Source organism: Rhinatrema bivittatum, chromosome 1, assembly GCF_901001135.1.
Source record: "Rhinatrema bivittatum chromosome 1, aRhiBiv1.1, whole genome shotgun sequence".
Classification (NCBI taxonomy): domain Eukaryota; kingdom Metazoa; phylum Chordata; class Amphibia; order Gymnophiona; family Rhinatrematidae; genus Rhinatrema; species Rhinatrema bivittatum.
The window spans coordinates 37,085,802-37,097,821 of record NC_042615.1 but is presented as its reverse complement, the minus strand read 5'-3'; the positions used below and the strand labels follow the sequence as shown (position 1 = coordinate 37,097,821).

The 12,020-nt window shown below is 47.0% G+C and overlaps 1 protein-coding gene across 1 annotated transcript in view; it reads left to right on the top strand.

Annotated features, from left to right (window-relative positions):
- MAML3 (mastermind like transcriptional coactivator 3) overlaps nt 1-12,020 on the top strand; it is a 576,691-nt gene that overhangs the window by 255,599 nt on the left and 309,072 nt on the right. The window lies entirely within an intron of this gene.

The window sequence follows — 12,020 nt, the reverse complement described above, 5'->3', positions numbered from 1 at the left end:
CCTGGCACGCACAAATGTACACCTGATTTTATAAAATCCGGGGACAGCGCACACAAGGGGGTGCACACTTGTGCACCTTGTGCGCACCGAGCCCAAGGGGAGCTCCGATGGCTTTCCCCGTTCCCTCCAAGGCCGCTCCGAAATTGGAACTCCAATTTCGGAGCGGCCTTGGAGGGAACTTTTTTTTGCTCCCCCCCCCCCCACCTTTCCCTCCCTTCCCCTATCTAACCCACCCCCCAGCCCTACCTAAATCCCTCCTCCTACCTTATTTCACTGAGTTACGCCTGCCTAGCCCCAGACCGCCCCCTCGCCCCCGGCCCCAGACCGCCCAGTTTTTAAAGCCCCGGGACATACGCGTGTCCTGGGGCTTGAGCGCACCACCGAGCCTATGCAAAATAGGCGCGGCGCCTGCGCGCAGGGGTAGGTTTTCGGAGGTTATGCGCGTATCTTATGTGCATAGCCCTTTGAAAATCTACTCCTTAGTGTAGCTGTGTTTAAAAAAGGATTGGATAAGTTCTTGGAGGAGAAGTCCATTACCTGCTATTAATCAAGTTGACTTAGAAAATAGCCACTGCTATTACTAGCAACAGTAACATGGGATAGACTTAGTTTTTGGGTACTTGCCAGGCACTTATAGCCTGGATTGGCCACTGTTGGAAACAGGATGCTGGGCTTGATGAACATTTGGTCTGACCCAGTATGGCATGTTCTTATGCTCATATTGTACAATGCAGCGACACTATTGAATACAGCTGGCTATCTTACAGGGTCATTCATCAAAGTGCGTTATGGTGTTAACACCCGCGATAATGCCATAACGCATGCGATATTTATCGCAACGCGTGGCACAAATGCAGATTTGGAGAATTTATTGAAAGGGGTGGAATTGGGGAGGGGTTTGGGCAGGCTTAATGAAAATAAGGGGCATTATCACACTGTGCGATAGTGTTACACACACTATTGCACACTTTTAACACCGGAAATAACTACATTTTTTTTTGCAGGTGTTAAGGTGTGTGATATGCCCGAAACGGCCGCAACACAGTTTGCGATAAATATTGCAAATTCCATTTAGGGCATTTTTGTTCGTAGGTCTCACTCTGAATAGTGATATAAATAGTTGACTACTAAGAAGACCTAATAAAGAGTATCTCTCTCTCGCTCTCTCCCCCCCTCATTGTGGGTGTTATCCATGCGAAAATTATAGCATTTTGACTCTGGATATCAGACTCCTCCCAGTTACGCTGTCTGACCATCCTAACTTAACCAACTAAATTCTAGCCGCCTAACTTATTAGCTGGCTGTAATTTAGCCGGATAAAGGCTGAATATAGCTGGGTAAGCCACTTAGACAGATAACTATTGCATTATCCATCTAAATGGCTTTTGAATGTAGGCCTCCAAATAAAAAAAGAAAGAAAGAAAGGAAGAAAATGGTGCAGTCTCGGTACCATAAACCCTATGAAATGAGACTGAAAGATTTATATGTTCATATCCTAAATGAGAGGAGATGAGAGAGATGGGGCAGAAGACAGAGGCTTAGAAATACCTCAGAGATATAAATAATTCACAAAAGCAAACGTTTTTCAGTGGAAAGGAAGTTTTAGAATAATAGGTCATGATATACAGCTCAAAGGGGGTAGACGCAGGAATAATGTAACAAAATATTTCTTCATAGAAAGGATGGTAGAAGTGTGGAGCTACCTTCTAGTGGAAGTGGTGGAGGTAAAACCAGTAACAGAATTCAAGAGAGCCTGGATAGGCACAGAAGACGCTTCGGGCCCTTATTGACTGTCATTTTTTTTGGTTCCCTTCGTTAAAATAGGCGTGACTAATTTCCAAAAGTCTGACTTCCTGCATCAGGCCAGTGAGAAACTATTACACTGTTTTCACTGATCTGGAGTCTAATATTTGGATTACTCAGAATGGTATTTGGTTAGTCCAGCAATGAAAGGTATCACTTGTAGTCTGCTGAGCTTCTACCGTATCTACATATTTAACTGGACTAGCATGGTTACTACAGACTTTCATTACCATACTAATTAATTTTGGGTTAGCTTTGCTCCTAGCCTTAAGTGACAGGCAGGGATTATCAGGCCCATTCTGTTTATATACAGGAAGCATCATACCTCCTGCTGATGGTGTCAGTCTTGGTTTACGCCCCTCCTGAACTTGGCTCTGAGTCACAGGGTGCTTTAATGACCAGGTGTGCTCATGGGCAGAGGTCGGCATACCATAGTGCTTCAGAAACACGTATAGGATAGTGAGGGAGCAAAAGGGAAGTGGAATGAGATCTGCATGGCTAGAACCTTTTCTACAAATCAGAGCGTCTTGGGAGATGGATGACGATTTCATATAGAAAGAGAAAAGAAGAAACCAAGGATCAAAGCAAATCAGTGCGATCAAAGCTACCAAATCTGAAATTGCTTCCTCACATGCGATAAAGATTCACGATTTAGCGTGGTCCCAGAAGGGCCCCGGTTCGATCCCCAAATAAGATCTTCTGCATCCCAAGTTGGCTGGGAATGGAGATGTGAAGGCAACGTTCACATGCCTGGAGAGTGAGAGGAGATTGAAGATTCAGGACCGATGGCGGCCTTGGTGCATGGCTCCCAGCCCAGGACCAGTCTAACAGGCCGATGCAATATAACACGCTCAGCCGAGCGCACAGCTTTACACACAGTTGGACGTGCGTTGTGGACGTGCATTCGTAATCCCCAATGTAATATAGGGATCAGCGCATCCAAACACGTGTCCAAACCACCGCGAAGCTAATAATGCTCATCCCATGTAAAGTACATGTAGATGAGGCTATTAGCTGTTACGTCCGTCGCTGCTCGACGCCCTCACTCTTCCCTCTTTACCTCTGTGGCGACTCCCTCCGGGTCTGATGGACGGGTGGCTGCCGTGGCGTCTCCATGCTGTCTCCCTCCGGCGTCCCTGGACCGGTTCAACGTTGCAGTTCTGCCATGTTGCCTGAAGACAGGGCACGCGCACACGCTCTGATTGAAGTACCAGCAAGGGCGCAAACCTCAGGGGTGTCCCCCTGAGATGACGTCATCCGCTTCCAATATTTAAAGGTCTCTATTTCACTATGTAACGGAGTTAGCAAGGGGGATTGCTTCAGCTACACTTCCCAAGCTACTCTGCCTCCTCGGACTTACCAGAGGTACCCGCTCCTCGGGGGCCTCGCTCTCTTTCTTTACTTTCAGATTACAGATAGGAACCGGTACTGGCTCCTCGAGGGCCCATGTTCCTGGACACTCTGAAGATTCTCTACTGCCTGGAAGCTATCGCTGCTACAAACAATTGTGAGTTACCATCGCTCTCTCAGAGCTTTCCCTGGAACCAGGTACTCGCTCCTCGAGGGCCTAAACCTTTCCAGCTCCTGAGCTTCCTTGAGACCTTAAGTGAGTTTTGTCATCTAGTTCTGTTCATGAACTCTGCCTATTCACTTTCTACAGTTTCTCAACAGCTCAGCCATCCTGGATCGCGGTTCCAGTACCTGAGGGATTACAGCCCTGCCGGGCATATCAGCTCACTACTGCCACCTCTGGTGGTTTCCAAAACCTGTTTAATAAAAGAACTAATGTGTATCTGTCTCCATACTCAAGCCTAGCCGGTGGTCCCTCTCGGGATATCCTCCCGGGGGCGTGGTCATCTGCCACCAGCCCAGGGATTCACCACTACTATCTCAGATTCATAACAGTTTGCTAACTACCAGCATAGCAGAATATAACAGAATCTGAGACACTACAAGATAGCTGACTCCTCATTCTTAGGAGCCATTCTTTCAGATTGCTCCTCCCATCTACGCCCAGCTTTCTCAACAGATATAACAGATTGCTTACTCCACAGTCTAACTAACAGCAAATTTATTACAGATTGCTAACTCCTCACGGAGAATCATAACAGATTGCTAAACCCCAGCTCTAACACAGCTTTCACAACAGATTGCTAACTCCGTACGGAGATTTCCATCAGATTGCTAACTCCGCAGTGCCATCAGTGAAGATTTTCCGTCATTTGGAGCGATGAAAGGTAAAAGCAAGTTTGCTTACCGTAAACGATGTTTCCGTAGATAGCAGGATGAATTAGCCATGCTGTCATGGGATCTGTCAATCAGGCCCGGGAGGCGGAGCTTGTCAAAGCAGAGAACAGAGCTTTGCTCTCTGCGGCTGCGCGTATGTTCCCGCGCAGGAAAGTAACGGACTCTCCTCAGTCTGTAATTAAGCTGTAGTGTAGTCGAAGACTAGGTGACTGCCAGGGAGGAGGGTGGGTCAGCATGGCTAATTCATCCTGCTATCTACGGAAACATCGTTTACGGTAAGCAAACTTGCTTTTTCCCGTCGATAGCAGGGCTGAATTAGCCATGCTGTCATGGGAGTCCAAAGCTCCCGATCACGTCATATATGACATATGTGGTTGGACGTGATCATTGACAGTGTGGCAGTCACTGTGGACAGGAGGATAGAGAGTGCAGTATTGCTTGCCCTATCTTCGCATCCGTGGTTGCTTGCTGGTCAAGGCAGTAATGAGATGTGAAGGTATGCAGTGATGACCATGTAGCTGCCTTACAAATGTCAATGGGTTGCACATTCTTCAGGTGTGCTAAGGATGTTGCTACTGCTCTGACTTGGTGAGCTTTAGGAGTAGATTGTAAATGTAAATTCTGCTTGTCATAGCAGAATTTGATGCATTGCGCTATCCAACTGGAGATGGTGCGTTTGGCTACTGGCTGTCCAGGAGCCTTCGGGTCGTAGGAAACAAAGAGTTGAGAAACACGGGAGTCCGAGTTCGTCCTTTCTTTGTAGTGTGTTAAAGCTCTTTTACAATCCAATGTGTGCAGTAGCTTTTCCCTATCGTTTGCATGAGGTTTAGGGAAAAATATTGGTAATTCCATTGACTGATTGAGATGGAATGGGGTAACTACCTTTGGTAGGAAGGATGGGTGAGTTCGTAGAACTACCTTTTGTTGATGAAATTGTAAGTATGGAGGATAGTGGACCAAAGCTTGTAACTCACTAACTCTTCGTGCTGATGTTACTGCAACCAGGAATACCACCTTCCAAGTGAGGTATTTCATGTGTACTGAGTTCATAGGTTCAAATGGAGAAAGCATGAGCTGTTCCAGAACTATGTTGAGGTTCCAAGGGACTGGAGGTTTGGATACCGGAGGACGAATGTGTGTTAACCCCTTTATGAAACGAGTCAATAATGGGTGATTGGATATAGGAATGTCATTGATTGGTCTATGATAGGCGCCTATGGCGCTGAGATGAACTCTGATGGATGATGTTGCTAGTCCAACTACATATAGAGAATGAAGATAATCAATGAGCAATTCCGGGGAGCAGTCCAATGGCGGTACACCTTTGGAAGTGCACCAGGTAGAGTAGCGTTTCCATTTATAGCTATAATTTTTCCTGGTTGAGAATTTTCTTGATTGTAACAAGATGAATTGTGCTGAAGTGGAAACTCCTTGTTCTGTCAGGAGGAGCCTTTCAATCTCCAAGCTGTTAAGTGTAGAGATGAGTGTAGCGGGTGTAGAAGTGTTCCTTGATCTTGGCTGAGAAGATCTTGACGATTCGGTAATAGAATTGGATCCTTGATGGATAGTCGAAGTAGGAAACTGTACCATGGTTGCCTCGGCCATGCTGGGGCTATGAGTATCAGTTGAGCTTTGTCCGCTATGCACTTCTGAATTGTTCTTGTTATGAGAGGTATGGGAGGAAAGGCATACAGAAGGCCTGTCGTCCACGGAATGAGGAAGGCATCTTGAGCAATCCTGAATTGGCTTGGCCTTATCGAGCAGAATTGGGAAACTTGAGAATTGATCTCTGTTGCAAAGAGATCTATGGAAGGTGTCCCCCACTGTAGAAATATGTCCTGGACTACTTCTGAGTTGAGTGTCCATTCGTGGGGATGAAAGATGCGGCTTAGCCTGTCCGCTCTTGTGTTTGCAACTCCTGGTAGGTAAGTTGCTTGTAGGTGTATGCAATTTTTGTGAGCATGTTCGAAGATTGTCAGGGTCTCTTTGCAGAGGGGCCATGAACCGGACCCTCCTTGTTTGTTGATGTAAAACATCGCTACTTGGTTGTCTGTGTAGATCATGACCCTGCGTCCCTTCAGGTGGTCTTGGAAGACTCGCAATGTATTGCGAATCGCTCTGAGTTCCAGTAGATTTATTTGTAGATTCTGTTCTGAGAGTGTCCATAACCCTTGGGTTTCGTAAGTCTCGAGGTGTGCACCCCATCCCTTGCGAGATGCATCTGTGGTTAGGACTGCATTGTGAGGAGGGGGGCTGAACAGTGCTCCCTTGGACATGGTGAAGTCTAAGAGCCACCATGCTATATCTTTTTTCATTTCTGCAGTCAGCAATACTTTTTGCGTCAATGGTTGTGAATGCTGTTTCCACTGTCGTTTCAGACCCCATTGTAGGCGTCTCATGTGTAGCCTGGTGTTGGGCACCATGAAATTCGCCGCTGCCATGTGGCCCAAAATTACCAGGACTTGTCTTGCTGACGGCCTCTGAGTATGTTTCAAGTTGTGCAGAAGTTGACGGAAATGTGATATTCTGTCGTCTGGGAGGTATGCCCTGTTGCACGTAGTGTCCAGGCATGCGCCTATGAACTGTAACTGCTGTGTTGGTTGTAGATGTGATTTCTGAAAATTTATCACCAACCCTAGTTGTTGTAAGCAAAGTATCACACGATTGAGGTGATCTTGTAAGATATTCGGAGTTGAGGCTATTATTAGCCAATCGTCCAGGTATGGAAAGATGGTTATACCTTGTTTCCTGAGATGAGCCACCACCACTATCATGCATTTGGTGAAAACTCTGGGTGCAGCCGATAGTCCAAAGGGAAGAACTTTGTACTGGTAGTGTTGATGTCTGTAGCGAAAGCACAGGTAACGCCACGAGGATGGATGGATTGGAATGTGCGTGTAAGCATCCTTCAGATCGATGGAGCACATCCAATCGTTGGTTTGAATGAGAGGAAGAATTGACTTCAACGATACCATTTTGAATTTCTCCTTGGTGAGAAATTTGTTCAACTCCCTTAGGTCTAGTATGGGGCGAAGGCCTCCAGACTTCTTGGGTATGAGGAAGTACGGGGAATAAAATGCTGCTAGTTTGGGGTGTGGGTGGATTTGTCGAATTGCTTGTTGTTTGCGAAGTAAAGCAATTTCCTCCCCCAGTTGTGGATGGGAATTGTAAATCTTGAGTGTGGAAAGATGAGGCAAGATGGGTTTTGTTACAAATTGGAGTTGGTAGCCTTGACGTACTATTTCCAGAACCCATTGATCTGATGTTATTATTTCCCAGGCTTTCAGGCAAGCATAAATTCTGCCTGGAGGAGCTTGATGTTGTGGTGGCGGCTGAATCACTAAAAAGATGAGGTTGGCTTTACAGCAGTAGTCGGCTGTTGTGCCTGTTGCCTTTGGTTACGTGGTTTACCTCTTCGTTGATTTGAGGTATTATTTTGTGGAGCAGGACGTTGGTAGGCAGGGTATGGCTGCGTACGAAAAGATTGATAAGATCTATAGGGCCTTCTGCCATATGATTGTCTACGGGTAGACTCCACATAACGACGGGTAGTCGAGTAAATGGGATTTGATGTTAGAGATTGTACTGCTAGAGCTTCCTCTTTTAATTTACTTACTGCGTCCTGGAACTTTTCTCCGAACAAGTTATCTCCCGTGCATGGGAGGTTCGTTAGTTTCACATGCAAGTCATCTCTTATGGAACTTGAACGTAACCATGCTAGTCTGCGGGCTGCAATAGCTGCTGCAGACGCTCTGGATGACGTTTCATGTGCTTCATAGATTGATCTCAATAGATGTCGAGAACATTCTTCCATATCATGAAGAGGTTGAGGTATTTGTTCCGCTACTGAGGAATGTATACCTTTCATAGCTTGCATACACTCATACAGATATTGCACCATATAGAACTGATGTTGCATAATTCTTGCCGTTAACATTGAATTATGGTATATTTTCCTACCAAATTCATCCAAATATTTGTTGTCTTTCCCTGGGGGGAAAGTAGTGTGCAGTTTCGTTTTCTTGAATCTTTGCAACGCCGACTCTACTACGACTGATGGGTGAGGCAATTGTGGTAGAGTGTATAGTGATGCTTTCTTCATACGAAATTTCATGTCTGTTTTCTTAGAAACAGCTGCAGTTGTATAAGGCGTTTCCCAGGACTTTTGTAATACAGAATGTAGAATTTCTTGAGGTGGAAGAGATGTTGGTTCCACCTGAGTATCAAATATCTTTAGAAGTCCGAGAGTTTCCGCTCTAGGGTCTGCTTCTTTTTGTACCTCTAGGTGTAGAATTGTACCCATTTTTTCTATGAATTTTGGGTATGTAAGGTCTTCAGGAGGCGAATGTGGCTCCTGTATTTGGTCCTGTGTGTCTGACAGACATCCCACCGATGATGATGGGGATGTTTGTATTGAAGGAGAATCAAAATATGTATCCTGTAGATGAGTAGGTGAAGTTGGTTGGTTTGTCCTGGGAGATGTTGGTGGTTCCGCCGACTGCTCTTCATTAGACTGTGCTTTATGTTTTATAGCATTGTCCTCAGAAGTATTATATATTTTAAAAGATGATTGAAGCGTCTCGTAGAATCCTTCTAGAGACTGCGACAATTGAAAAAATGCTTCTCTTGTATGAGAGGGCATTATCATACGATTGTCTTGTTGTTTTGGAATAATTGTTGGAGGTGACGTTGTAGGAACCTCTCTATCTCTCCGTGTCTTTTCGTCTGGAGCATTTTTGAGAACTTCTGAATCTGAAGAAGTGTTAGAGGAGAGAATTTGTACCGGTTTTCTTAATGAGCCGGTAGTAGACGGAACTTTATGAGATGATTTAGAAGTCGAAGGACTCATGTCCCATGTCGCACTCCTCTTTTTTAATCTTTTAGAATGGGAGTGATGTGAGTACTTATGATAGTCCTCAGATGCAGACTCCGTATCTGTGACTTCCGTCTCGGAAGAAGAGGTGTGTGAAGGGTATCGTTTTCGCTTCAACTTCCTCTTTAATTTTTGAGGCGAGTAATTGTGGTCTCTACGCCCAGATCTTGATGTATGCACTGAATTAGATTTATGCGCGGATATGTGTTTACGCGCAGATGTAGAGGTATGCGCAGGTATGCGCGTATGCACGACTGTAGACTCATGCGCACTTGCATGTCTGTGCGCGGAAGTAGAATTGTGCGCGGTTGTAGTTTTATGCGCATGTTTCTTTGATTCCAAGCGCACAGGGTTTTTCGGCGCCGTGCGCATAAGTTTCTTCATAGTCGGCGCCATGCGCTCAAATGTTTTCGGCGCCGTGCGTACAGGATTTTTCGGCGTCATGCGCGTAAGTGTTTCCGGCGCCATGCGCTCAAATGTCTTCGGCGCCGTGCGTACAGGTGTTTCTGGCGCCGTGCGCATATTTAGTCGGCGCGGTAGTTTTCTCTGCGCCGTGCGCACCGGAATCGCTAAGTTGTGCGCAGACTCTGACTTTGGCGCCGGTATATGCGCATTTGGCGCCATAGGCGCAGAAGTCTTCGGCGCGGAGGAATCCTCCTCCGATGAGGTACGTTGCGGCTCTACAGGCACTGGGGATTTAGTAGGACCCACTGGCCTTTGATTTTTTGCTTTCCTCTTACCTCCTATAGTGGAGGACTTAGGTTTAAACGGCAAAGATTTCTTCTTTGACGGAGCCGATGAAGTGAACGGGCCAGGCGAAGAATGAGCCTCTGACGGATCGCGGGAGGCAAAAAGTTCCTGAAGCCTATAGGCCCTCTGTTTTAATGCTCGTGGTGACATTTTTGAACAAAACTCACATTTTTCTGTATGGTGATGCGGCCCGAGACATTGATAACAGCGATCATGTCCATCCGTTACCGACATCCGTTTTCCACAGCCACAGGGTTTAAACCCGGGTTTAGACATTTTATTTCTGTTTTTTAAAAACTGAGGAGAATAACAGCTCCGCGTGCGTTCCCGCTCGCGGAAAAAACAGACTGAGGAGAGTCCGTTACTTTCCTGCGCGGGAACATACGCGCAGCCGCAGAGAGCAAAGCTCTGTTCTCTGCTTTGACAAGCTCCGCCTCCCGGGCCTGATTGACAGATCCCATGACAGCATGGCTAATTCAGCCCTGCTATCGACGGGAAAAAGATTTGTACAGTGCACTCTACCTAGCTTGATGCACTCTCTACTTAGCTGCAATCAAGTTAGGTAGAGAGTACATTGAACAAATCAACTTCTCTTTTACCTTTCTTGACTCCAAATGAGCATTATGATGAATCTAGGGCTGAGTATGGAGATCACGTTATTGTGAGGCTGCGTCACGTTGGAAGCCCCTGCCAGCACAAGCAATGCTGTCTGCAGGCACTCAACAGCAGTAGAAGCAGGTCCTGGCTTATAGTTTGCAGGATTTAAGCAGAAGACAACAGGTTCCTGTCTTTCAAGGACAAACGGGGGTTCTAGGTTCAACGCAACATAAACACATTTCAGATGCAGCACTCCAGTCCAGTTACCCAGCAATAGAATAATGCACCTTTACCGACACAAAATGCATGGACTTCATGATTCAGGTCTTCCTCTCTCCCCTGAGGAGACACCGTTCACAGCCCCAGGAGGTGGAGGGGAGTGCCAGTCAATGCACAACAGCGACACCTATTGGCCAGAGTTAGGGTGCATGATTGTTGGGTTCAGGAATGGGCACTGGTGCATGGGCCCTCGGTGCATGGCCCCCGGCAGTGAGGAGCATCGCTGCAAATCCCTGCACTAACGTAACTCGAGGTGGGCGGGAGAGGGCAGGGATACAAAACAGAGGGAGAAAAAAATCCCCTGGTAGTTGTGAACGAAGGCTCGTAGCACCGGATCCCAGCGCTGGAAGCCCAGAAGGAGCAGGAGGAAGCTGCCGGGTCTGAGACTGTTGTTCAATCCTTCCTCCCTGGCATGGGCTTAGTTTTCCCAGACCAGCAGTGCCAGTCTCCTCCACCTTCAAAGGCCTTCTCTAATGGAGAGCGGTGAATTCCCCATGCGTCTGGGATGCGCCGAACGGTGGCCGTGAGCGTGAAGCAGAATGGAAGCTGGTTGTAAGCGGGCACCGCTGATCTATTTATCGTTATGTGGGATACACACGAGGCAGGTTTGGTGCCATAGACGAGCGGGTTTAGTACTGAGAAAAAGGAATGGGGTACATCCAAAACCTTAGGGGTTTGCTTTAAAAAAAATACCTATAATTTATCATTGTCTCAGTCCCGATCAGTGTTTGGATTTTCCCACCAAGGTGCTGCTCCTGAGTTTTCCCCATCACTTCCGGCAGGGCAGTTGCTTGGTGGCAGAGGCGGGAAGGGCAAGGGTCCATCCCTTAAAGTGGCGATCAGTAGCTTCGGCACCCGTCCCTTTCTCAGTCTCCCATGCTGGAGCCTGTGGTTGTAAATGAATGTCCCGGAGGGGGGGGGGGGGGGCCTCGTTACTAAGCTGCTTCCTGGAGCCTTTCCAGAAAGCCTGGGAGGATCCCCTGGCGGTAGGAAGACCCAGGTGACGCTGGAGATGAAGGTTCAGCAGTAGGACGGGGGGAAGCGGGTAGAGCGGATGTCCCTGGCGTTCAGCCATCTGCTCTCGTTTGCTGGGGGTCCCTGGGATCACAAAGAGAAAGGAAGACGCCGAAAGATGTTGCATTGCTGATTCCCTCTCAGCTAATCAAACGGATTGAAAAACAATTTACTATTGGGGTGGGGGGGAAGAGGCTGGTTTTAAAAATAACTAGTGCTTGGAAAAGGTGCCAGATTGGCAGTCAGGGGCTCTTCCAGGTACCTTTGGTGTCCCTTCTTCCACACCGCTGGGACGGCTAATGGCTACGGTTGGTGGCTGTCGCCTACTGCTTTGGGACGGGCCACGGTGGAGAGCAAAATGCAATACCAATTTCTTAGAAACCAGTTGCCCAGTACCAACCGTCAGATGGTAGCTAATTTATTTATTTGTAGAGTTTTATATACCGTTATTCGGTAG